At 37.2% G+C, this 27118-nt stretch overlaps 1 protein-coding gene and 1 pseudogene across 1 annotated transcript in view; one reads left to right on the forward strand and one right to left on the reverse strand.

The window, feature by feature from the left end:
• HCN1 (hyperpolarization activated cyclic nucleotide gated potassium channel 1) overlaps positions 1-27118 on the reverse strand; it is a 406216-nt gene that overhangs the window by 130921 nt on the left and 248177 nt on the right. The window lies entirely within an intron of this gene.
• On the forward strand, positions 25189-26381 carry LOC133774688 (cyclin-C-like; annotated as a pseudogene).

Here is a 27118-nt window from a genome sequence, read left to right on the forward strand (position 1 = left end):
CACCCACAAAATGGCCGCTATGGCTGGTGCGCTGCACTGATCTGAAGCCAGGAGCCAGGTGCTTCCTCCTGGTCTCCCATGCGGGTGCAGGGCCCAAGCACTTGGGCCATCCTCCACTGCACTCCCGGGCCACAGCAGAGAGCTGGACTGAAAGAGGAACAACCGGGACAGAACCGGCGCCCCAACCGGGACTAGAATCCGGTGTGCCGGTGCTGCAGGTGGAGGATTAGCCAAGTGAGCCATGGCGCCGGCCAATGTGTGACCATTTTTTTAAATCCATGCATATCCATGAAATTTTTGATAAGCCCTCATATACACAAATTTCAAATTGTCACACCAAAACAAATTTTTAATTAAATTTCCATTAATTTTTTAAATATCCATACACACAAAAAAACACACACAACTTAGGTGTTATGCATAGGAAATTATCTGCATCATCATTAATGATGAAATATGTTTTCATTCAAGGAGTTATTCTTATAATTCTCTCTCACAATTGTAGTTTGTATATTTTGCATGAGAATATAATGAGATCAGGGAAGAAGATGCTGGTATTTTATTATAATTATAATTATCCATATATATAATGCCCAACATATAGTGAATAACAAGGGATGACTGATAACTGATGACAAACTTTGAAAAATGTCTCAATACAGGTGATAGGATGTGATCTTAACATTAATTAATTTGCAGTGGCACATGCCCACAATGAACAGCTTAGGCCTTCTTACCCTGCTTATCAGACAATTTATATTTGAATATATTGTAATATTTAATTTAGAAAGAAAAATATTTATTGAATAATTTGATAAACTCAATAAAACTTCCAATAAATACTTGGATGTAAATGACACAAATGCATGAAATAAATATAGGGAGAATTCTTGGCAACATATTAGCAATCACACGCATGTTTCAAGTACTATTTTTAAGTACCACAAAGTGGTTCAGTAATTTTATCTTAGAAAATGGCAGAGGATATTTCAAAGAAAGTTATAGTAATGGAAAGAGAGGGCAAATAAAATGGAAATGGAAATTTCGAGAAGGGAATAATCTAATTCCCACTGCATGTGAATCAAGAGAATAGTACCATGAAAAATAATGTCATAGAGCACATTTGAGTCATCTGGGGAAGAGTTTGAATTAATTTCATGTTGCAGAGTTTAAAATGAAGTAGATAAAGAGAAAAAGATTACTGGCATTTGGGGCTAGAAATATATCATGATTGGTTTCTATTAATTGACTAGGAGATTATATTAACAGGATGGCATGACATGTATTTAAATCAGGAGAGAAGGAAAGCCGATAGGTTAAGTAGGGGATCATACCTGTAACCTATAAACAAAACAATTAGAAGTTTTAACAGGCAGATAATTGGGAATGCCAGAAGAAGGAACACATACAGAACAAATTGCAAAAGAGAACCTGATGATGTGAAAGCAAAAATGAGGGACAGTTATGTTGCTGTAATTCTATCTGAGTAAGCAAATAGATACTAGGTATTTCTATTCCTCAGCCTAGATGAACAAGATCCTTCTATGCCTTTTTCTCATCTACAGAAGGACTTTATCTCGCCACACAGTAAATTCTACTTAACTGATTATTGGGCAAAACTGGTTTAAAGAGTGTATGATGGATCTAAGAATGTGATTCTTTTTCTCCATTTTCAATTAACATAATACGTCTTGTGGCCAGTGCAATGGTGCAGCAGATTAAGTTGCCTCTTGTGATTCCAACATCCCATATGTGCGCTGATTCTAGTCTTGGCTGCTCCACTTCCATTCCAGCTCCCTGCTGATGCACCCAGGAAAGCAGCAGAAGATTGGCCCAACTGCTTGCTTACTGCACCCATGTGAGAGATCTGGAGGAAGTTCCTGACTCTTGGCCTCAGCCTGGCCTAGCCCTGGCTGTTGCAGCCACCAGGGGAGTGAACCAGTGGATGGGAGATCTCTCTCTCTCTCTCTCTCTCTCTGTTCTCTCTGTAACTCTTTCAAATAAATAAATAAATCTTTAAAAAAATACTTCTACATTTTGAGGAGTACTGTGTAATATACCTTATCGTTCTATCTCTTTAAAGATCAGTTCAGGGCTGGGGAATGGCCAGGCCATATAGGGTCTTTAACTATCTAATATTATCTGCATTATTTATGTGAATTACAATTTATTTATTTTTTTTTTTGCCTATAATGCTAGTATGACAGGCATATTCGAGTTGTCTTGTTGTGCTTCAAATGAGATAGGGTTAGATTTTTCTTCCATACAAACATTTTCTATAAATTGACATTTAGGAGTAGTAAATTGTGATGTACTCAGCCCTGAGTATCTTGATACCTTAGAAATAGGCAGCTATAAAACACTTTAGGAAAAAGCAAAGCAAGAAAACAACAAGAACAACAAAACCAAACCAGTGATTGTCTTTAGTAAGTGGCTCACTTGTGTATCTTTCTTATGTATTTATATACATATATATTTATTTATAGCGATAAGTGGTTAAAAACTCAGGATTTAGTCTATTAAAACACAAAAATAGGCCGGCGCAGCTGCTCAATAGGCTAATCCTCCGCCTGCGATGCCAGCACCCTGGGTTCTAGTCCCGGTTGGGGCACCAGATTCTGTCCCAGTTGCCCCTCTTCCAGTCCAGCTCTCTGCTGTGGCCCGGGAGTGCAGTGGAGGATGGCCCAGGTCCTTGGGCCCTGCACCCGCATGGGAGACCAGGAGGAAGCACCTGGCTCCTGACTTCGGATCAGCACAGAGTGTCGGCCGCAACGCACTGGCAGTAGTGGCCACTTGGCAGGTGAACCAATGGAAAAAGGAAGACATTTCTCTGTCTCTCTCTCTCACTGTCTAACTCTGCCTGTCCAAAAAACAAAACAAAACAAAACAAAACAAAAATTCCACAATTTCTGTGTAAGCTTTATTTTGAGAGAAATCCTTTTGCCTCTTTCTAAAATATCTGAATACTTATTTTTTTTCTAACTCTGTTTAGCCATTCCTTCTAAAATATTCCAACTTCCACTACAAATTAGCCTGCAAAGCCGAAAAGTGTTTCATTAAATCTGTCCAAATGGTAAATTTTGAACACATCACATATCAGGAAAAATTATTGCTACACAGATTTAATTTTAAGGTTGGAAAATATAATTTGTTTTCAGATTCAGATACACATATCAAAAATATGGTTTCATTGAAATAACTTTGTATGTATTTTATTGACTATAATGGTTGATAAAATCTTTATAACTAGGACACAGAGTAAAATATTTGTAAATAATATTGGTTATCATTTGATATATGAGCTTGGAAAATATTTCTTTCAGTCTAAGTTTTTTTTAATTTATTTGACAGGTAGAGTTATAGACAGTGAGAGAGAGACAGAGAGAAAGGTCTTCCTTCTGTTGGTTCACCCACAAAATGGCCTCTACGGTTGGAACTGTGCAGATCAGAAGCCAGGAGCCAGGTGCTTCCTCCTGGTCTCCCACGTGGGTGCAGGGCCCAAGGACTTGGGCCAGCCTCCACTGCCTTCCCGGGCCATAGCAGAGAGCTAGACTGGAAGAGGAGCAACAGGGACTAGAACCCGGCGTCTATATGAGATGCCAGCACTGCTGGGGGAGGATTAACCAAGTGAGTTATGGCGCCAGCCCCTCAATATAAGTATTTAATAAAAAATTAGTAGATATTGGTAAAACCACTTGATTGAAATTATGACAATATTCATGAATGATTTATGTCATATGAAGTACTTAGGGAGTACAACAGGTTTTCCTTCAACATGGCCCTGATAACAGATCTCTTCTTGCTATTTTGTGGAAGTGGTTCTCTGATTCCAATTTCAAAATTCAGAGCATTATCAGGTGGAGAACGTGTTGGTCTTGGCCTGATATATCTACTGAGTGAAGGAGGGTGCAATTTGGAGTGTGATGGATTTTCAGTAGAGTTCTTGTTTGTCTTGTCATTAGCATTTTACACTGGGTCAATCATTTGATCTCTCTGAATTTGTATTCTCCATTTTTTGTGGATAAAACTTTTAGTATTATTAAAAAGGTTAAAATGAGATAATGAATGCAAAGTCTGTTGCTCACAGCAGAAACTGGCAAATTCTTTTAAAACATTAAAGAATATTACAATATAAATAATAATATTGTAGAGTTTGATTTTTAGAGAGGCTTTTATCATTTTTAATTTTCCACTATCATTTTAATTTTTATGAATTTTTAAGGAATTTAATAATACATTAGATTCTCAGGGTCACCACAAATGCATGATAATTGCTACAACACAGTTTTCATCATGCTAATGTGATGTGACATACATACAAAGAGAATAGATTCTGTGTAGTTTATAGAATCCTAAGAATATAATGATACTTCCTTCCCTCCTTTCCCTGCTGGTTCCTTCCTTCCTGTCTTTTTGAGATAGCATATTTTAATTTAATCATGGTCAAAGGTGCAATGCTTGTATGTTCAATTTTTCAGTTATTGCTAATGAGTATGGACTTTCTTTTAATTTTGGGAAAAAAATTAAAAATATTTATCATCAAGAGGCACATAGTCCTTGTTTTTCTTTCTATCACAGTACCTTTTTTTTTTTTTTTTTTGACAGGCAGAGTGGACAGTGAGAGAGAGAGAGAGACAGAGAGAAAGGTCTTCCTTTTCCATTGGTTCACCCTCCAATGGCTGCTGTGGCTGGCGCGCTGCGGCCAGCGCACAGTATCTGTTTTTTAATAATTTTAGTGTTAACTTGAAGCAATGCAGGCTCATTCAATTTTTAAAATTATTCAAGTCATTCTGATTTATAATGTAGTTCTATAAATTTGTAGCAAGAAATTATAGTTGTAAATTTTGCATTTAAGTGTTTAAGAGCTACTTTGTACACACCTTTAAGTATTAATTTTGATTTCCTAGCAATAAAAGAAATTGTACATTTTTAATTAAACACTTAGTATGACATGTAACAATTTAATATCTTTCATGTATTATTAAATAAAGGTATTCTTGCCATCCTGGATCATTTGAAATTTAATTTTGTCTGGTAATGATAGAGTAGACAAATATAAAGGCTGGTAGTTATATATTATACATCATATAATGCAGTATATCATATATAAGCTGAAAGGAATGGGGAAGGAATGATTAAAATAAAAAAATGGAAAAAAAAATCTGTACCTAGTTGGAAACTTTTTCTACAAAATAAATGTAATAGCCAAAAACTTGTGAGAAATTATTAAGGCTAAGTTACTATTTAAAATGCTTTGAATTTATTTGTATTTATCACTCAAAATAACCTTTAAGGAGCATGAAATATAATTATCTTTATTTCACTGATGTTGAAAGAGGTCAATTAGCATTCCAAGGATCACAGAAATTATATTAAAAAAATGGCAAATACATTCTCCAGCTTTTGTTCCTAAAACCACCCCTCTAGTTATGTATTATTGTATAACAAGACAGTCTTATTGGCCTAAATAAATCCTTTCTTTTACTTAGGAATCTGAAATTTGGACCAGGATCAGTATGAATGGCTATCTCTGATCTGCACAGCTGCATAATGTGCCTTTCCACTGGGTGAGACAATCCATTTCCAAGATGTCTCACGCGGCCCACAAGTTGGTTCTGGATGCCTACTAAATCTTTGTTGGAGCTGTTGGCTAGGGAAAGAGAATCTACTTATTTCTGAGAAGGGGGAGTGTGAGAACATGAACTGCTTGACAAATGAGGAAAAGAGATATAAACAGTTAGTGAATTGAGCTTTACAGTGGCTGTACACATTTTGGGACTGAGGAAATAAAATGACAAACTATGAGGTGGTGGCCAGAAAGTAAGATGTACAAAGTTGAGATTTTGATTGGATACAGGCATTCCGAAATACCCTGGTGAAGACCTCAGCAATGAGTGTCGGCGGCAGAGTGGAGGAGAGCGTTCTAGGTGCTGGAAGATTCATGGATTTGGATACTGAAATCCTCAAGAAAGACAACGGTGGAAGTGGTGGATGCAGAGACAGTGAGCCTGGGTTCCATTCCTGCTGCCAGTTCCTGACTCCAGCATTCTGCTAATGCAGACCTGTGGAGGAAGTGATGGTGACAAGCAATTGGATTGACTGCAGGAATCTGGGAGGAGGGAACTATCAGATGCCAGCTCTCAATCTCCCTTTCTTTTTTTGCCTTGCAAAACAAAAAGAAAGAAAGAAATGTAATGAAATAAAGGAGGAAGAGAGAGAGAGAGAGACAGGAAGGAAGGAAGGAAGGAAGGAAGGAAGAAAGGAAGGAAGGAAGGAAGGAAGGAAGGAAGGAAGGAAGGAAGGAAGGAAAGAAGGAAGGAAGGAAAAACAAACCATTATAAGTCCAAAGATTGGGCATAATAAAAAACAACTTGAAACAAAATCCCCCTAATACTTTGTTTCTTGTAAATCCCTGCATAATTAAATGCATGTAGAAAAACAAAACCCCAACATCCATCAAGTTCTCTGTTTTACAGTTAGGCAAACCTTAATTACAAGAGGCACAGATAATGACATCACCAAGGAGACTCAGCCAAAACAATTTGCTGCTTTGCTCTGAAAAGGAGGTGAGACCATGTTTTTGCTAATGCTTTATTTTCAGGCACAAAAGCATAGCTGATCCTGTTTTTTCTTCTTCTTTTCCGTGGCTAGCCTGGTAAAATGTGCTCTGCACTCCACTAAAGGTTAAAATGCACCTTTTCAAACCATACAGTTTTCTTTCCTGAAGCAAAGCTAAAGTTGAAACATGCCCCTCCCTTTTTTTCTTTTTTGTGTCTGCAAGAGTTGGTGCTTGCCTGTAGTGGGTTCTCAATTACTGTATGCTGAATGACTAAATTCAAACTGACAAATATCTATGGGGGGGGGGTTACAAAAGCTGTTGACTCTTCCATCAAACTTAAGATATGGCCTAATACACCATGCACAATGTAAGCAAATGAAGTGGTGTCCCAATGTCAGAGAAATACTGAGGTGAATCACTCACTCCCTGCAAAGTAGACTCATCAGAAGTGATTTACTAGCAGGTATCAAGGTGTAGTCCAGTGAGCGCTTTTCACTTTTCTTCTAGAGAGACTGAAAAGAAATGAATTCAAGTTGCTTATGAAGGATTTATAGACTTCATTTGAGTCATGTGACACAAACTAGTGATTTGTGGAGAACACAGAAAAAATTTCATTTTTCTAAAGATGTACAAGATGGGGCTGGCACTGTGGCACAGCAGCTAAAGGTGAACAAGATAGTGAGCTCCTAACCTTTGGCAACATCCCTACCGGGTCACCTTGTGGTTTGTTCTTTAGGCCATCTGTATCAGTAGTATGATTATGTCCATCAAAAAGTCTAATATTGTACAGGAAGGAGCAACCCCCATAGCATTTTTAAGTGAAACACACTGTTACTTCTTTTTTTTTTTTTTTTTTTTTTTTTGACAGGCAGAGTGGACAGTGAGAGAGAGAGAGATAGAGAGAAAGGTCTTCCTTTTTGCCGTTGGTTCACCCTCCAATGGCCACCGTGGTAGGCGCGCTGTGGCCGACGCACCGCGCTGATCCGATGGCAGGAGCCAGGTGCTTCTCCTGGTCTCCCATGCGGGTGCAGGGCCCAAGAACTTGGGCCATCCTCCACTGCACTCCCTGGCCACAGCAGAGAGCTGGTCTGGAAGAAGGGCAACCGGGACAGGATCAGTGCCCTGACGGGGACTAGAACACGGTGTGCCGGCGCCGCAAGATGGAGGATTAGCCTATTGAGCTGCGGCGCTGGCCTGTTACTTCTTTTTTTTTTTTTAACTTTTTTTTTTTTTTTGACTTGCAGAGTGGACAGTGACAGAGAGAGACAGAGAGAAAGATCTTCCTTTTCCGTTGGTTCACCATCCAATGGCCGCTGTGGCCGGCGCACCACGCTGATCTGAAGCCAGGAGCCAGGTGCTTCTCCTGGTCTCCCATGCGGGTGCAGGGCCCAAGAACTTGGGCCATCCACCACTGCACTCCTGGGCCACAGCAGAGAGCTGGACAGGAAGAGGAGCAACTGGGACAGAATCCAGTGCCCTGACCAGGACTAGAACCCGGTGTGCCGGCGCTGCAGGTGGAGGATTAGCCTATTGAGCCGTGGCGTGGGCCATACTGTTACTTCTTGTATATTGAACAATGCTAGGTCAGGAGGAATGCACAGGCAAAGTGGAACTGCAGAATTCTAAAATATGGAAAAGAAATTAAAGGAGATAAGAAAATAGAGGAGAGGGATGGGGGAGAGGGCTGTATAAAATTCTTGAGAATTAGAACCATCATTATGCCCAATCACGGTTATCTGGTCAAAGTCTGAACATCTTGGATTTGACTATTGTTTATAACCATTGTCTATAGGCCTGGTAAACCATGGTCTTTCTACTTTTACGTAGTTGATCTCTTTATTTAGTGGAATAGAAAGCCAGTGATTATGAAGTAAATTTAAAATCTACTATCACAGGTGCCTGTGCTGTGACATAGTGAGTAAAGGAGCCGCCTGCAGTGCTGGCACCCCATATGGGCGCCATTTCAACGAGACCCAGCGAGCCCATTGCTGATCCAGCTCTCTGCTTTGGCCCGGGAAAGTAGTGGATGACAGCCCAAGTCCTTGGGCTCCTACACCCAAGTTGGAGATCTGGAAGAAGCTTCTGGCTTCTGGCTTCTGGCTTCGGATTGGAGCAACTCCAGCCATTGTGGCCATCTGGAGAGTGAACCATCGGATGGAAGACCTCTCTCTCTGTACCTCTCTGTGTAACTCTTTCAAATAAATAAAACAAATCTTTTTTTAAAAAATTAAGAATGGGAATAGTAGAAGAAGGAGGAAGAAGTGTGGGAGCACAGGTGGAAGCGAGGGTAGAGTGGGAAGTATAACTGTTTCTGAATCCGTATATATGAAATACATGAAATTTATATACCTTAACAATTTAAAAATAAATAAATAAATAAATCTTTTTAAAAAAGAACAGACAAAAAGCCCTTCTATAGTGGCTGTATAGATGTGAGTATATCCATAGAGTGTGAGTCTAGGATAGACTAGGAGTCTGATTTTCATTGCAGTCAGGGTGTCAGTTTTCAGCTCTGATCTCTAACTATGAGAGTGATTGTTTTTAAATAAATTTTATTGTGTATAATTGAAGTATACAATGTGAAATTACAGAACACACAGAGATAGTAAAATAGTTACTATAGTGAAGCAAATAAGCATAGTGATCATCTCACATAGTAAATCTTTTTTGATTGTTTTTACACACACATGTTGAACATCTGTATTATAATTAATGAACTCCTACTTCTAACATCAAGTATGCTACTTGTCAAAACTCTGACAATCAGAGGTTAGTAGAACTAAAGTGGATACAGTAGTCACCTCTGGAATGTGACATTTTCATTCACAATAGTTATCTATTTAACCACACCAGCAAAAAATTTTAAAAACAAATACAGAAAGTTAGATAGTTGAACAAAACCCTTAGGTCTTGTAAACAGATGACTGATTTTTTTTTTCCTAAACTATCAAAGATTTTAATAAAGACAACATGAATCACTAGAAGTTCTTTTTATAAAATACAACCCAAGCCTAAAGATAAACAAAGACCTTTCATATTTCTTACTAGTAGGCCAATATTCCAAGAAACCTTGTTATAACAGAAAAGTACCATATTATAATTTTATACCTGTGTATTTTTAAATCTTTTTACATTTAAAAATATTTTACAAATTGTAAAAACATTTTACTCATTCACTTCAGGTGCAGACCATGTATACATATATACTATTTTTTCTTGAAATCAAAGATATTAATATCACAGAGTGAGGGATTCATGACATTGATCATAATGTGGAGAAGGAAGAGCATACTGTCATTTATGTGTTACGATTCAATGAAGCAATAGTTATAACTAAATACCAAATTATAGGACATCTACCCAATTTTTATACTCTTTCTATATACTAACTTCCACAAATAAAAGAAAACATGTGACATTGCCAAAAACAAAAACAAAAACAAAACAAATAAAGTCCATTAAGAGGAGAAAAAGGGGCCGGAATTGTGGCATAGCAGGTAAAGCCACTGCCTGAGACATCAAAGCCATAATCCCATACCGGCACTGATTTGTGTCCCGGCAGCTCCCATTCCAGTCCAACTCCCTGCTAATGGCCCGGGAAAAACAGTGGAAGATGGCCCAAGTGTGTGGTCCCCTGCTACCCACTGAGGGACCTGGAAAAAGCTCTGTTTTCTGGCCTCAGCCTGGCCCAGTGCTGGCCATTGTGGCCATCTGGGAAGTGAATCAACATATGGAACATTCTCTCTCTCTCTCTTTCTCTCTCTCTCTAACTCTGACTTTCAAATAAATAAATAAACCTTAAAAAAAAAAAGAGGAGAAATGTATTATTTAGACATTGATAATGTGGGATCTACTAGTCAAAATTATCAGTGACATTTTCTCCCCACATTCATTACAAAAAAGTGTATTGGAAATGAGCTCACGGAAACACTACCAAATTAGTAATTATGACAGAGCTATTATTCGATAGTACCTTTCAAAAGAGAAAATTCTGCAGCAAATTAATGTTGACATATGTTCTTTTTTTTTTAATTTTAATTTTTGACAGGCAGAGTGGACAGTGAGAGAGAGAGACAGAGAGAAAGGTCTTCCTTTGCCATTGGTTCACCCTCCAAAGGCCGCCATAGCCGGTGCACTGTGGCCAGCGCACCGCGCTGATCTGAAGGCAGGAGCCAGGTGCTTCTCCTGGTCTCCTATGGGGTGCAGGGCCCAAGGACTTGGGCCATCCTCCACTGCCTTCCCGGGCCATAGCAGAGAGCTGGCCTGGAAGAGGGGCAACCAGGACAGAATCCGGCGCCCTGACCGGGACTAGAACCCGGTGTGCCGGCGCCACAAGGTGAAGGATTAGCCTGTTGAGCCACGGTGCCGGCGACATAAGTTCTTATGTGTAGTTTTCAGATATTTTTTTCTACTCCATAGACCCCTAAAGAAACCAAAATGTAGTTTCTTGCTAACTAGAACACTTAATTACACTAAAGACGCCATCAGGTCAGCATTTATCTGGACTTCTTGAATTACTGCATTCATGCTGTAAAAAAATACCTGAAGCTGCAGCTTTCTTTTTATTTACAAATATTTAGCCACCATACACAAAAATACACTATTATAATGATGTATAGACAACACTTGTATGCAATCTGCTGTATGGTTTCTGTGAGTGTTAGTGGAGAAGACTCCTTATGGCACAGATCTGCTCATTTCCACAGTTTTTATTTCATGTTGGCAGTGAATTACTCAGAGTTTTAGGATTTGTCCAATCAGCTTTAACTAAGCCCAGAGCACATGGCCAATAATGAATTCCTTCCTTAAACCCAACTGATTTCATGAAATGCTCCAGATGTTCCTCTTAACTCAAACATCTGCTGGGTATGGCGAGGAAGAGGTTCTGCATTGTATCATACCTATGTGACTCGCTATCTTTTCTATCTGTGGGAAACTGGCTAAACCCAGTGAATTTTGATAAAGTTCTCTGTACAGGAATCACCAATTATAATAATAATTCTGGAATATTTTAAAGACAACAGCATCTCTAATCTGTTGGATTCTCACGTCATGTTCCCAGCAACACTGACAACATTAGAAGTACTTGGAGGGAGGGAGCCTGTGCTGCAGGGTCCCACCCTTACTTCTGCCAGATCCACTAGGCTTTGGTTTACATACTTGTTTATCTGACATTTTGGCCTTCAGATTTTGTTTGAATAAAGAATTCTAAGGCCAACTATAAGTCAAGTGCCCTCATTTTACAGATGAGTAATCATAAATTCTCAATGTCTAGGTTTTAAATAAAGATATTTTAGTTCTTCAACAATGTATTTTCTTATTCTCCATTCATGTTCATGGAAAGCACAGGACAACTTTGTCACATACTTTCAACCAGAACACAACTTTCATTCCTAAGAGTACCAAATGAATAAAAATGTCCATAAAGAGTGTGATGTGAGGTAAACTCTGCAGAGAACAGCAATTGCTTGGAGGCTTCTTAGACTATGTTGACAAAAAAACAAAAGATACAATGTCAGGGTGCATCAGTTATCTATTGCTGAGTAATGCCTTAAATCCTAGAAATGCCAGGATTAAAACAGCAATAGGGGCCGGTGCTGTGATATATCATGTAAAGCCACTACCCCCAGTGCCTGCATTTCATATAGGCACCAGTTTGAGTCCCAACTGCTCCACTTCTGTTCCAGCTCCCTGCTATGGCCTGGGAAAGCAGTAGAAGATGGCTCAAGTCCTTGAGTCCCTGACCCAATGTGGGAGACTGGGAAGAAGATCCTGGCTCCTGGCTTTGGATTGGCACAGTTCCACCTTTACAGCCACCTGGGGAGTGAACCAGCTGATGGAAGACCTCTCTCTCTCCCTCTCTGTCTCTGTGTATGTGTGTGTGTGTGTGTGTCTGCCTCTGACTCTCTAACTCTGTTTTTCAAATAAATAAATAAATCTTAAAAAAACAGCAATAAACATTTTTAAAACAGCAAGCATTTATTATTTCTCAGTTTCTAAGACTCAGAAATCAAAGAGCAGCTTAGCTGAGTGTTTTCGGCTCGGGAACTCCACTGCGTGTGTTCATCCAGAAGTCAGCCAGCGACACAGCATCTGAAGGCTGGAGGATCCACTTCACCTGCCTGTTGGAGAGGCAGCACTCACTCTGCATAGGACAGCCTACACAAGACAGCTGGCTCCCCACCTGAACAAGTTATCTCAGTGAGCTAGAAGCCAAGACAGAGGGTGACCTACTCAGATACGACAACCCATCACTTCTATGTCTTACTGGCAACACAGGATATTCCTATTGCTATTTGGGAGGTTTTACACAAACATGAGACTACAAGGAAGCAGGACCATAGGTAAGGGGTTGGTTACCACACAAGGTGAAAAATTAACACATCTAGTTGTGATCATCTGAAAGATTTTCCAGGATGGAGTTAAACAGGCTAGAAGAAAAACAGATTAGATAAATAATAAAGTCCTAGATGTTAGGACACGTGAGTAAAATTGCTGCTCTGCCATTTACAGAGGGTGATACTACTAAAGGTTCCAGTTTACTCATTGTAAAATTGGAACTAGCAATGCATACCTTTGAATTGGTGGAGATTAGATGAGATGATGTGCACACTGGGTTTCCTAATATATAATAAGCACAACTATTAAAGTAAGGAATATGTAGAAATACACCCTTTAATTGGTTCTACAATAATGGCCAATGTTTACTCCAGCCCTAGCTACAATTATATGCATTTAATTTATAACCCCATTATAAGTTTGTAGATAATGATAATAATTATGCATAGCTGTTAAATACTTAATAAGATAGCAATCACATGAAAGACTTCTGTAATAGTCTAAATATTCTTTGGGCCCCATAAACACGTTTCTTTTGCCATAAGAAAAATGTCTACTGTTGTTGAACAGGAAGATGTATTTCAATGTCCAATCTGTGCGCACACTCACTCTGTGATTATATTTTAGTAAAGTACTATTTCAATTCAATAAGCTGATTATTTATGTTTTCACGTACAGTAGTCTATACAAATCTCACTGAAAATCATTAAGAAACATTTTCCTTATAACTTTAAATGCAGATTTTTCCCTTTCAGAGAAGTGGACACAAATTGAATTATAACACTCAAAGAAAATGTGTCTCTTGAATATAATTCCATATACATATCAGAATGGCTATACAAGACATTTAATAAAAAATTAGATGAGTAAACTACATATTGAGGAAATGTAATAAGCTAAATGATACCTTAGTATTCAACTTAAATATACACAGTAATAAGATTTTTCTTCTAGTAAATTTAAAAAGTGAATAATGAGTGGCCAGTGCTATGGCACACTGGGTTAATGCCCTGGCCTGAAGCGCTGGCATCCCATATGGGCACTGGTTCGAGACCTGGCTGCTCCACTTCCTATCCAGCTCTCTGCTATGGCCTGGGAAAGCAGTAGAAGATGGCCCAAGTCCTTGGGCCCCTGCAACCACATGTTAGACCTGGAAGAAGCTCCTGTCTCCTGGATTCGGATCGGTAAAGCTCAGACCGTTATGGCCAATTGGGGAGTGAACCATCGATGGAAGACCTCTCTCTCTCTCTCTCTCTCTCTGCTTCTCCTCTCTCTGTGGAACTCTGACTTTCAAATAAATAAATCTTAAAAAATGAATAATGAGTGCTAAAATGTTAAACTGTTAATTATGATGTTATCTACTGCTTTTATAGTAAAACGCATCTAACTCAAACAATGCTTTTTTTTAAAAAAAAAGATTATTTATTTGAAAGGCATAATTACAGAGAGAGAGGGATAAATGAGAGAGATAGACAAAGAGATTTTCCATCACTGTTTCACTCCGCAAATGGCCGCAAAGGTTGGGCCAGGCTGAAGCCAGTAGCCTGGAATTCCATCTGGGTCTCACATGTAGGTGGCAGGGTGCAAGCACTTGCACCATGTTCCACTGTTTTTCCAGATATATTAGCAGGGAGCTGGTTTGGAAGTGGTGCAGGCAGGACTTGAACCTACACCCATATGGGAAGCCAGCTTCAAAGGCATAGGCTTAACCCACTGCACCACACACTCGCCTGCCCCTCACCCCTAAAATAAAACCATGTATTCCTTTTGATCTAAACATGGCTCTGTTTTATTTCCATGGAGTTATTTCAAGTACCCTGTGTCATGGTACAAACAGAGCAACATTGGAGCAAAGAGCTCAGAGATACTGAAGACTTTCTCCAGGAAAAAAGAAGATGATCCAACAGCATGCATTTCAATAATTACATCAGAAATTTTACATGGATAGCTAATTACTTCATTTGATATAAATGCAAATACATAGAATACTATGTACTTTGTAGAGGAGATGATATTTAAAGAGATTAAAAAAGAAAGCCGGAATTAAAATAAAACACTAATATTGGATGCTATTACATATGAAGCATCAGTCTCAATTTGGAATAAAAGCTGAGAGTCTTTCAAATAATAAAGACAGAAACATATATCAAAGAACTCAAGATTCACCAAGGGTGATTCTTTGCTTTGGTTTGCTTTGGTTACTCTTCACTGAACTTATTATGAAGGAAATTATGCTTATCTTCATCCCCTATATAGTCATAAGTTCAATTAGAATTCAGAGAGGATGGCATTATGGCACAGCGGTAAAGCCACTGCCTGCGATGCTGGCATAGCATGCGGGTGCTGGTTCCAGTCCTGGCTGCTCACTTCCAATCCAACTCCTTGCTAGTGCACCTGGGAAAGCAGTGGAAGATGGTTCAAGTACTTGGTCTCCTGCACCCACTGAGAGACCTTGAAGAAGCTCCTGCTTCCTGGCTTTGGATCAGCCCAGCTCCAGCTTTACGGTCATTTGGGGAAGTGAACCAGCAGATGGATGGAAGATCTCTGTTTCTTCCCTTTCTCTAACTCTGCCTTCTAAATAAATAAAATAAATCTTTAAAAAAATAGAATACAGAATCTCTGGCTTGGGATAATACTGCTGACAACAGTGCCTGGAATACAGCAGGCAGTCAATAAATATTTGTTGACTGCCTGACATGATGAAAGAATAAATTTTCTAACACAAGGTCTACTTAATAACGTGAAGTCTGCTAATTGTTGCAACTAATGTGTTTTTAAACTAGGCTGATGTACTTATGTAGGTCACCATGTTCCTTGCTCTCCCCCAGGGAAAGGGAGCAGCATCTCCCACTGCTGGACCTTATTAGTTCGGGTCAAACTCACCATGCTCTTGTGAGTGGGGCTGCCTCAAGCTTTCATTACACCCTGCTGACCACAAGACTGCTCTCCCCAAACCATTTACTTGTGGATTTAGGCATTCACTGAAATTACTGCACCTTAGTACCTGGGGCTGTAGCTTTTTCTGTGAAATAGGGAAACAGCACTCCCTTTTCTGCATTCAGCCCTAGCAGGGGTTCTCAAAGACTGGAAAAATAAGTCTCATTTAATTTTCATTTCCTAGAGAAAGAACCTTGGCACTCCCTTGGTTTATAAAAACCCTTTGTGATTTGGCTGGCTCCTGAGTGTCTTACCAAAAATTATCTTGGTTCTCTTTCACTCTATTCTAGCCACACAAGGCAGTTTGGCTTTCTGTGGTCTTTTCTTCTTGCATTACCCTTCTTCAATCGTATAACTCATTTCTTCACTTTCTTGAGATTCTGTTGGAATGCCCTCTTTTTGAAGATGACATCTAAGAATGATTCTACCTTAAATAAATCTGCTTGACCCAGGTCACAGTAGTTTGTCTTCTTGTTTTAGATTTCTTAATAGGATTTGTGTTCCTTGACATTATATTTTATAGCTGTTTATGTTCTGTTTTCTTACACAAAGCAGACAACCATCAGGATAAGACTTTGTTTTATTGTGTATCTATTTTCCCACTATGTTAGCATGCATAAGAATAGTAATTCAATAGGTAGATGAATGGATAGATAGATATGATTTAAAATATTCTAATCTGGATGTAAATTGATCTTGTGGTGTGGGAAGGAGTGTCATACCTACACACATATACAATTTTCTTCTAAATCTGGCTCAGTCCACCCTGAATACTACATACTTGGAACTGAAGAACTGTCTTGTATTTTTAAGACAATTTTTTTAATCTTATCACTGACATGAAGGTAATGTCACATAACCAATGACTAATAAAGCTATTTTTATCATGGATATTTAGAGTAGGAAGCTTGAATTCCAGAACCCTCAAATCATGTGTCTACCATGGATATGGATGCAATAATGCTCTAGAGCTTCATTTATTAATTGGTAGATAGTTCATCAGATGTTTCTCAGCAATAAGCACCATGAGAAATGAAGAAATTAGGGTATTAACACTGAGAAAACTCTTACTGCTCAACAGATTCTGCACGGTGAAGATTTGATATTTTTCAGCAACATCATAGCTTAGATACAAATGCATTATCTTCTTCCTTGTAATAATAAAGAATTCACCTGGAAAGTGTTGACTTAATTTCTCTATCTTGTCTTTTTATTTTATTTGTATGTGTTATCTAAGCTTGTTCTGTTAGTTATAGCTGTTTGAAATTTATTATGTTGTTATTGAAATAAATTTTCAAGCCAGTTAAATTCATACAAAAAATTAATGCAACAAATCTGTTAAGTCCAGCTGAGATGCTTTTGTGGACAAATTATTTTTCTCCTATTTTACCCAGCTGTGTTTCACATTCATTGATTTTTTTTTCCATTTTGAAAATAGAAAAGAGAAATTCAATTAGTACCTGAGACTGAGGAGAAACCAATAGATGTAGTGGCAAAGTACATGTTCTTTTTTCAACCTTATGAACAATGTATGATTAATTTCAGCAGCATGAAATCAATGGCCTGCTGGCTCTAAATCAGGCTTGCTAGTACTGTTTCCTTTAGAATACATATTGTTTTTTTAAATGTAATAATTATGTAAAATGATACATAATTATATATGATTAAATAATATAAAGCTGACTATATTCATACATCTATACAAAGGAGCTTCAAAAGTGTATTGAAAGTATGCATGATAAAAAAACTATGCATGGAATTCAATTTTTTAATCAAAATAAACATCTTTCAATCCAATTTTTTCATTTTTAAATTTTTTTCACAAACTTTTTAAAATCGATTTTATATGAATGAGTTGCTATATCTCAAAATTTAAGGCATTTCCAAAGTATAAACATTCAATTTCCTCATTATCTCTGAATATCATTGAACATAAATTTCCAAATGATAATTATTAGCTAACAATGAGTGGCAGCTATTCCCTTGGAAAGCAGATGCTTTACTTGTTTACTAGATTCAAGGGTCTGGTTTCTGTCTAGACTTGTTTTAATTCAAATATTTACATTATTAGATCTGATACAATAGGCATATAAGTTTGTTTTCCTTTTAAAAATCAGTTTAGTTAGGCCAGACAGTATTTGGAAAATATCCTTTGATTAGATTGACAGTGCTTTTTCAAAATTTGCTTTTCAAAAGTTAGTTTCATTTCACAGCTTCAGTTTTTCCTGTGCTTAATATTTTTTCTATATAAACTAATATTTATATACTGAGTGATATTTTTAGAGGATGGAATATGCTGATTATTCTTGACCTTTAGAGTTACATAGGAATTTTTGTCTTAAATGTTGGTGAGATACTTTTTATTCCTGCTAGCTAAGTGAAATATGATAAACTGCATTAAGATGATATTTGAGAACCAGAACTTTTTAGGATCAGCATGATAATTTCAACTGTCATATGCTATATAGAAACATAGCATATTTGGAATATAAGTTTGGTTAGAAAGTGCCTATATTAATTCCATAGCCAAGAATAATTTTTCAGAATAACTCTTAAACTTTCCCATTTTCTCTTTGCCATGTGAACTGTTCTGTACCAATTACAGTGAAGGAAGTTTAAAAAAGTTATTTTAAGAACTTGATTAGTTGTATTTTAATAATATAGCAACATGGGTTATGGTATTTGTACTTCATATAGACTTAACTCTATTTTGAAGATTTGTTCCAAGTTCTCAAATAAATGTAACTTTATTCACAGAAAGAGGATGAGCAAGCATGTCTATTATCTCTTTATCTTTAAATAAAGATATAAGCATATTTAGGAAATTATAGGTTCAATTTTCTATAACTTAGGTGCAATGAAAATAATCAGAAACAAAACAAGCAGCTGCAGACTTTAAGTTAGAAATGACATGAGTTTTGGCAGAGTGAGTTGTGAAATAAGCAAATTCAGATGCCTATTTAGAAGTTAAACACTGGCTCACTGCTTTTTCATCTTATTGTTTTCCAAATGGAAACTGACAAAAGATAATTTAATCTATTAGGAGACTTTATTATCATTTTAAAGATTTTTCTTATTATGAGTAATAAACTGAAATAAGTATTCATAAAGCAAGAAGTCAATGGTTTCTTGATCACTATAACCTGTTCATAAAGTTATGAACTTCATTCCAAGTAAGAGATGTGCTACAAAAAGGAAAACTCATGGTAAAGCAATGAGCTTTTGCTTCCTGTTTGCATAAGTGAAAAGATTAACTGTAAAAATACTGAAATTTTTGTCCATTGTTTCTGCTATTCTTTTGGTAGATTTTTACAATATGTATGTGTGTTTTATTTTTTTAAATATATAGATGTTCTGTCAGCTAATCAAGTGAATTCTTGAGAAAAGTGATTATTGAGAAACAAAATTAATGATTGATGTGTCTGTCACAATGTCCTTAGTGTACCTTCCATATAACTGAATTTATAAATGGATCTGAATTGGTTTGAAAAATATAATTTCAGAAATAAAAGCAAACAACCAGTGAGTATTGATTTCAAAGTGATAATTAGGTGTCTCCTCACCGAAAACAATAATTGCCCATAGAATCAAAAGATCCAAGAGCAGGCATTCTGGTTAAGTGGCCACCTACAATGCAAGCATCCTATCTGAGAGCCAGTTTGAGTCTCAGTAGTGCTAATACACCTGAGAAAGCAGTGTCAGATGGCCCAAGTATCTGGGTTACTTCCACCTATGTGGGAGACCTAGATGAAATTCTGGTCCAGTCCCAGCTGTTGCAGCCATTTGGGGAGTGAGCCTGTGGATGTAAGATCTCTCTCTTTCTCTTACTTTCGCTCTCTCTCTCTCTGAAACTCTGCCAGTTAAATAAATAAATCTTTAAAAAAATCTTAGTATTTGGAACTCAAAACTATGCAGCTGATAAAGGATTATATCTAGAATCTATATAGAGCTCAAGAAACTCAACAACAACAAAACAAACGATCTAGCTAAGGAATGGGCAAGGACTTTTGCACAGGCATTTTCCAAAAAAGGGAATTCAAATGGTCAACAGACACATGAAAGAATGCTCAGGATCACCAGCAATCAGGGAAATGCAAATCAAAACCACAATGAGATTTCACCTCCCCCCAGTTAGAATGGCTCTTACTCAGAAATCATAAAACAATGAATGCTGGTGAGGATGTGGGGGAAAAGGTACCCTAATCCATTGTTGGTGGGAATGAAAACTAGCACAGCCACTGTGGAAGACAGTATAGAAATACTTCAGAAGGCTGAAAATAGATATACCATATGACCCAGCAATCCCACTCCTGGCCATTTACCTGAACAAAATGAAATCAGCATATGAAAGAATTATCTGTATCCCTAGGCTTATAGCAGCTGAACTAACAATAGCTATGATGTGGAATCAACCCAGATTTCCATCAACTGATGACTGGATAAAGAAATTGTGGTATGTGTATATGTGTGTGTGTATAATGAAATATTACTCAGCTGTAAAAAAGAATGAAATAAATAGATATAACTAGAAACCATTACACTTAGTGAAATAAGCCAGTCCCAAAAAGACTAAAACCATAATTTCCCTTGATCTCTAGTAACTTACACAGTACCAAAAAATGCAATGTACAGGAGTGAAATTGATATTTTGAGATTTGACTATTGTTTACAGCCCTTGTCTCTACTGTTGAGGAACAGTGTTTTTTTTGTTGTTGTTGTTTTTTTTTTCCTTTTACTATTTGTTGAACTCTTTACTTAGTGTAGGGTTCATTTACACTCTGAGTAGATGAATCTGAGTATAAAGTAAACTGAAAATAGATCATCGTAAAAATTAAGAGAAGGAATAGAGAGGAAGGAGGAGGAATGGTGGGAGCATGGGTGGGCGGGAGTGTTGGGTGGGGAGTATCACTTCCTTCCTAAATCTGTATGAAACACATGAAATTTGTTTACCTTAAAATTTTTTTAAAAACTAAATTAATTTAAAAAGCATTTATTTTTCTCTAGTAATTTATAACCTAGTAGAGTAAAGGATTTAAAAAGTTTTAGACAGAATGAAAATATCATTAAATGACATGTTAATGCTTACTTCTGGTAATTGGTATTTGAAATGGTAATTTTCCCCATTATGTTATACTTTCATTTGAAAATGTCTTTAGCAAAAAAAGTGAATAAATATCAGACTTTAGAGTAAAAGCACAAATACAAACACACACATACACACACACATATAGGTACTAGTGGCAGGTATTTGGCTTAATGGTTAAGACACTGATTAGGATGCCCACGTTCTGTATCTGAGTGCCTGGCTTTATGTCCCTGCTTTGCTCCAAATTTCAGTTTCCTGCGAATGCACACCCAAGGAAGCAGCAGATGATGGCTCAAGCTATTGCATCCCCGTCACTCAGAGGGAGACCTTAATTGAACGATAAGTTCTATGCTTTGGACTTATCCAACAATGGTCGTTGAGGACATTTGGGGAGTGAACCAGTAGATGGGAGACTTCTCTCTCTCTACCTCTCAAAAAGGAAAAAAAAAAAAAAAACAACTGGAGAAAAAAATTAGTATCTGGAAAACTGAGATGATCAATTTTAATATATATTAAATAAATATATTAAAGAAATATAAAAATTTTAATATAATTTAAATCAAACATATTTCTATCAGGAGCCATTTCCTCAAAGCAAAATGAAGACTGGCCAATGATTCAAAAATTTTTCCTTTTCTTCTTTCTTACACCCCTCACTACTATGTGACTTTCTTCATGTCACTTCTGATTCTTTCACATACTTAGCATATTAGGTCAGTGGTTGTGGCAAGAGAAAATTAAGATGACACGGGGCCGGCGCCGTGGCTCACTAGGCTAATCCTCCGCCTTGCAGCGCCGGCACACCAGGTTCTAGTCCCGGTCGGGGCACCGGATTCTGACCTGGATGCCCCTCTTCCAGGCCAGCTCTCTGCTGTGGCCAGGGAGTGCAGTGGAGGATGGCCCAAGTGCTTGGGCCCTGCAACCCATGGGAGACCAGGATAAGCACCTGGCTCCTGCCATCGGATCAGCGTGGTGCGCGGGCCACAGCGCGTCTACCGCGGCAGCCATTGGAGGGTGAATCAACAGCAAAGGAAGACCTTTCTCTCTGTCTCTCTCTCTCACTATCCACTCTGCCTGTCAAAAAAAAAAAAAAAAAAAAAAAAAAAAAAAAAGATGACACGGAATAGAAGAGGAGAAAACTGTGGGGGAGTCTTCCAACGTAGGAAGTCACTATATGTACTTATCTTGAAAATTATCTAAACACAAGCAACTTTCGCTACATAATTCAAGTCTGTTTAAGACTCCCTTGTTCCTAAAATAGAATGATAACCTTTGATTGTTTGGAAAGAGAGGAAGTTCATATGAACTGCCTCATATCCACTTATCTCTTAAGCAAACTAATACAGTAGAAAGTATATGCTATTCTGTTGATTCCTAATTCGAAGACAATGTTAATAGTTTATCCCCATTTACATCAATTCAAAACAATATATTCCAAGCGAGATTCATATATATGAGAAATCCAGAAAAAGCATGAGGCTATAATTGCTTTTCTCTATTAAATTATTTTAGATTTGTGACAGTAATAAAAGGAAAAACGCTAAAAAACAGCACAGAAATGAAAAAAACACAATGCTTAGGCTAGTATTTAAAATTTTGGTCATTCAGTTAGGTGAAATAAGACAGATACAGAAAAAAAAAAACCACGCATGTTCTCCAACATACGTGGAAGTTTAAAAAAGAGAGAGAGAGAAAGAGAGAGAGAGAAAGAGAGAGAGAAATAGTCTGAACATAACAATGTGATTGGCAGGGACCAGAGCTGCAGTGCTGTAGCATAGCAGGTAAAGCCACTACCTGTGATGCCAGCATCCAATACGAACGCTAGTTCCGGTCCCAGCTGTTCAACTTCGGATCCAGCTACCTGCTAATGTCCTGGGAAAAGCAGCAAAAGATGGCTCAAGTGCTTGGGTCCCTGCCACTCACATGGGAGACCCAGATGAAGCTCCTAGGTCCTGACTTCGGCCTGGCTTAGCCCTGGTCACTGTGACCATCTGGGAGTGAACAAGAGGATGAAGTGTGCTCTCTCTCTCTCTCTCTCTCTCTCTCTCCCTCTTTCTCTGTGACTCTGTCTTTCAAGTAAATGATTAAATCTTATAAAAGAATAGTGTCATTAGTAGAGGCTGATAACGGTGAGGGGAGGAAAGATGAGAAGCTGAATAAAGGGTAACCAAATGTAATCTGAGAGATTTAACAGATTCTAGGGTTCCACAGCACGCGATGACTAAAATTCACAACACATTACCTACTGTATAAAGAACTAAAGTAGGCTCACAAACACAAAGAAAAGAAAATGGAAAGGCTAATTGCCAGGTTTGATAGGTTGATATTGTATATATGCATTGAGACACTGTATTCTAGCTAATAAAATGTTTAAGGATTATATGTTAATCTGATTTTTAAAAATAAAATAAATTTTAAACATTTGATATTGCCAATTGCAGCACGTTATACATAACTGACAGAAGGGCCCATCTAACTGGAGGGAAGTTGGATAATGTGGAGAAAGTGTGTTGCTACTTGGTTGTTAGTAAGTGTTCCTGCCACACTGGGTCAAATGAAATTGAAATTGTGTAGTAGTCCTTATTTTCACCATGGAGATTTTATCAATGAGAACTTTTTAGTCCTTTTATAACTTTTTCTCCAGTATTCTTTGTTAATATGGTTCATACTTCTTATTTTTTCTAGAAAATATTGGTATTTTAATAGAAATCAAGAAAATTAAAAGCTCACTGCATTAGACTTAATAAATCAGAAAATGCTATACTTTAGCACATAACTTGATCTGTGATTATATTTGAGAAAATATTTTGGCATATAAATTATTAAATCAGAAACTATCCTAGAGGTGAGCATTTGGCCTAACCTTTAACACACCAGTTACGATGCCTGGTTTCACACTGTAGTACATGGGTTTGAATCCTAGCTGTGGCTCCAGATTCCAGTTTCCTGCCAATGTATACTCTAGGAGGCAGCGGGTGATGGCTCAAGTAATTTTGTCCTTTCCATGGATGAGGTAAACCTAGATTGAGTACCCTGCACTCACTTATGCCCCTGACCTACTTCCGGTTATTAAATACATCTGGTGAGTGAACCAGTAGTTTGCCTGTCTCTTGGTCTCATGGTCATTCTTTCTCCCTCTCTTTCTCCCTCCCTCCCTTACTCCTCCCTCCCACTCCACCTCACACACAACAACAGCAACAACAAAACACCACAAAACAAAACAACACAAAAACATGTGCAAAGGAAAATACTTAAAATGCATAGTAAAATAATTATCTTCTGTGGAGTACATAGATACCTGCAAGGCAAATCCTTTGCTCTAGATTACAGCATTTTTGAAGATTAATTAGACTAATTAGATTCCTTCAAATCACAATGAAATAAAAACAGTACAATGAGAAACCTTGTATTGGCTTAAGTTATCTGGATTATCATATACACAAATATATATGGCTATAGAACTAGATTGGGGCCCACATGTGGTGCAGCAGGTTAAGCTGCAGTTTGCAGCATCAGCATTTCAGAGCACTGATTGGAGTTGCAGCCATTCCACTTCCAATCCCTGCTGAAGTTCCTGGGAAAGCAACAGGAGATGGCCCAAGTACTTGGGTCCCTGTTACACCTGTTACACATGGGAAAGGCCCAGATGGAGTCCTAGGTGCCTTGCTTCCATCTTGTCCTGCCTTGGTCATTTGGGCCATCTGCCAGTGAACCAGAGAATGGACGTTCTCTGTCTCTCCTTCTACTTTCAAATAAATAAAATAAATATTTTCTAAAAACTCGTATGAAAAAATGAAAGCTAGATAAAGAATTCCCCCTTATAGTTTTGTAATACATAATTTTACATATCAAATACTAACTAAATAATAAATCAGGGATGTTTTAATATAAATTTATTAGGATGGACAATGTTGTTTTCTGAAAACAAATAATTTTATACAATATAATTCAGTGCTGTTATGCCACTAATTTTTTTTTGAATGTGTGCTATGTAATGAGTGAATCAGTTTGCTATTTTTTTCTTTTTGACTTCAGTGAAAATTCTGTACAACATTTAAGCCTTTATTTCATATAAATGCATCATTTATTTATTAAACTCATGAGCCAGAATTATTTGAATTTACTTCTAATAGCACACATACTCTAGCAAACAAATTCAGACTCCACATGTGGGGCATTCCAAAAACCCTATATTTATAATGCACTTAAACCGAAATTTAAAACTATCACCAACACATACATACTTCCAAGAGTTTTGCTGTAATACATGGACTTCCTGAGAGTAAGCCTGGAGACCTCAACCAGAGAACAAGTGCTCCAGAATATTCTGTTTAGCCACACATCTTTCCTTATCTGTTTTGTAACCTCATTCCCTGAGTTGCACCAGTTATTTTATGTCCAGTATAAAATTAATATGAGTTTAAAATGAAAATTTATATTTTTACTCTTAACCAAAAACTATCTCCAATCCCTTTCATTAAATGAATTAGTACAACTTGAGTGACAGTATAACTACAACATGTCATGAAAGGTTGAGGAAAGTGGGCTGGGTCTGTGGGGGTTCCAATGCCCCTCTGCTAGCTGGTGCTTTTTTATCAGGGCAAGCTGTGGTTCATGTCAGGGAATTTTGGCAGGGCTCCCACAATGGATTTTGAATATCAGGATCTGTTGAAAGAGTGCCAAAAAGGTTTAAGGTTTCTCTCAAAAGAGAAGTACTGGAAATTACAAATTTTATTTTATCAATATTATCCAAGCATTACGTGAACATCTTAAGACAAGTTGTTACCACAAACACAGTCCATTTCAAGATATTACGTGCCAAGTATACTCTGAAAAGTATAGATCCTGTATGAATGGCTCCTTCATGTAGGTTTTTAGTATCCTAAGTAGATACATTTGAAATAGTTTCAGATAAAAGATTGGTTCCTGCTGCTACTTCTGTATTAAAAGTTAGATTTTCACATGTCTTTACATGGAATTGCCTCATGGGATGAATCAAAAGTTAGACTATGAATTCTTTATTTTGGAACTAATTATTTATTTTAGAACCATTTTAGAATTTAGAGTTGTTTGATAGTGTAACATTCTTAGAGACTTTTCTCTGGCATGTGCTGGACATGGGCTCAGAAGACATGTTGCATCAATTTGGATGCAGGATAGATGATGCCTAAAGAATGAATCTGCCTATTATATCCTCCTTTCATGATAGCTTTAGCTTGCCTACATGTAGTTTTTCTTGTACAATAAAAGATGCCAGCCAGTGGTTTTCTCAGCCTTCTGTAGATATGGAAAAGATTTTGGAAATAATCATAAATATTTCAAAACTACATAAGCAGTGAAAGATCTTGATGGCGAAAATATAGAAAGTATTCTTACTAAGATGTTGAAACCAACACAATTTCCAATGAAGAAGAGCAGGGTCCAAATGGAAGACAAAGCTCTAACTATAGCCAAACTTAAAACATTCTGAAGAATTCCATGATGGATGATTTGTAAGTAAACTACTAAACATATTTCAGTAATTTCTTTAATGGAATACAAAAGAAAATGAATACCTTGTTTCTGTTGGCATATTGGGAAGTGATTTCATTCTATAAAATAAGTTCTTCCTTACCTATTTTTATTACAGTGCAGAATTCAAATTCCTTGATTATAAAAATTTAGAAGGGTTCTAAGAGGACCTACAGATGGACAGGCAGAGATATTTCAAAATTACTAGATTTTGATTAGCATATTTCTTAATTTAGATAAAAGGAATTGTAGTTTTTTATTAAGCTAGGAAAGCTGAAGCATAATTTGTTTAAAATTCTCTCTGGCCTTTAGAGGGACCAAAAGAGGCCATAAAAGCTAATAATAAAAGATTATCTCCTTTTGAAAGTTAAATTTTAATACATGATATATCAAATATATGTCAAATCTTATAAAATATGGGAGGACTTCACTAGTCATATTAATAATTTCAGGGAAATTAATCAAGTGCTTAATGAAAGGTTTATTTTATTCAATAGTTTTGGTATCCTGAAATGGAAAATATTAAACCAGCCTACCAGAAAAACGTAATAGGCCACCATGGTAAGGGATCGGCATTTTTAAGAAACAGTTAAAGAGTTATTTTAATGAGGAAATAATAAAGATCATGAAGGAGAAATTAAACTTTTTGTATAGAATAAAATGAAGATTAGAAATAGTTAATATAG

Source organism: Lepus europaeus, chromosome 15 (genome assembly GCF_033115175.1).
Source record: "Lepus europaeus isolate LE1 chromosome 15, mLepTim1.pri, whole genome shotgun sequence".
NCBI lineage: Eukaryota > Metazoa > Chordata > Mammalia > Lagomorpha > Leporidae > Lepus > Lepus europaeus.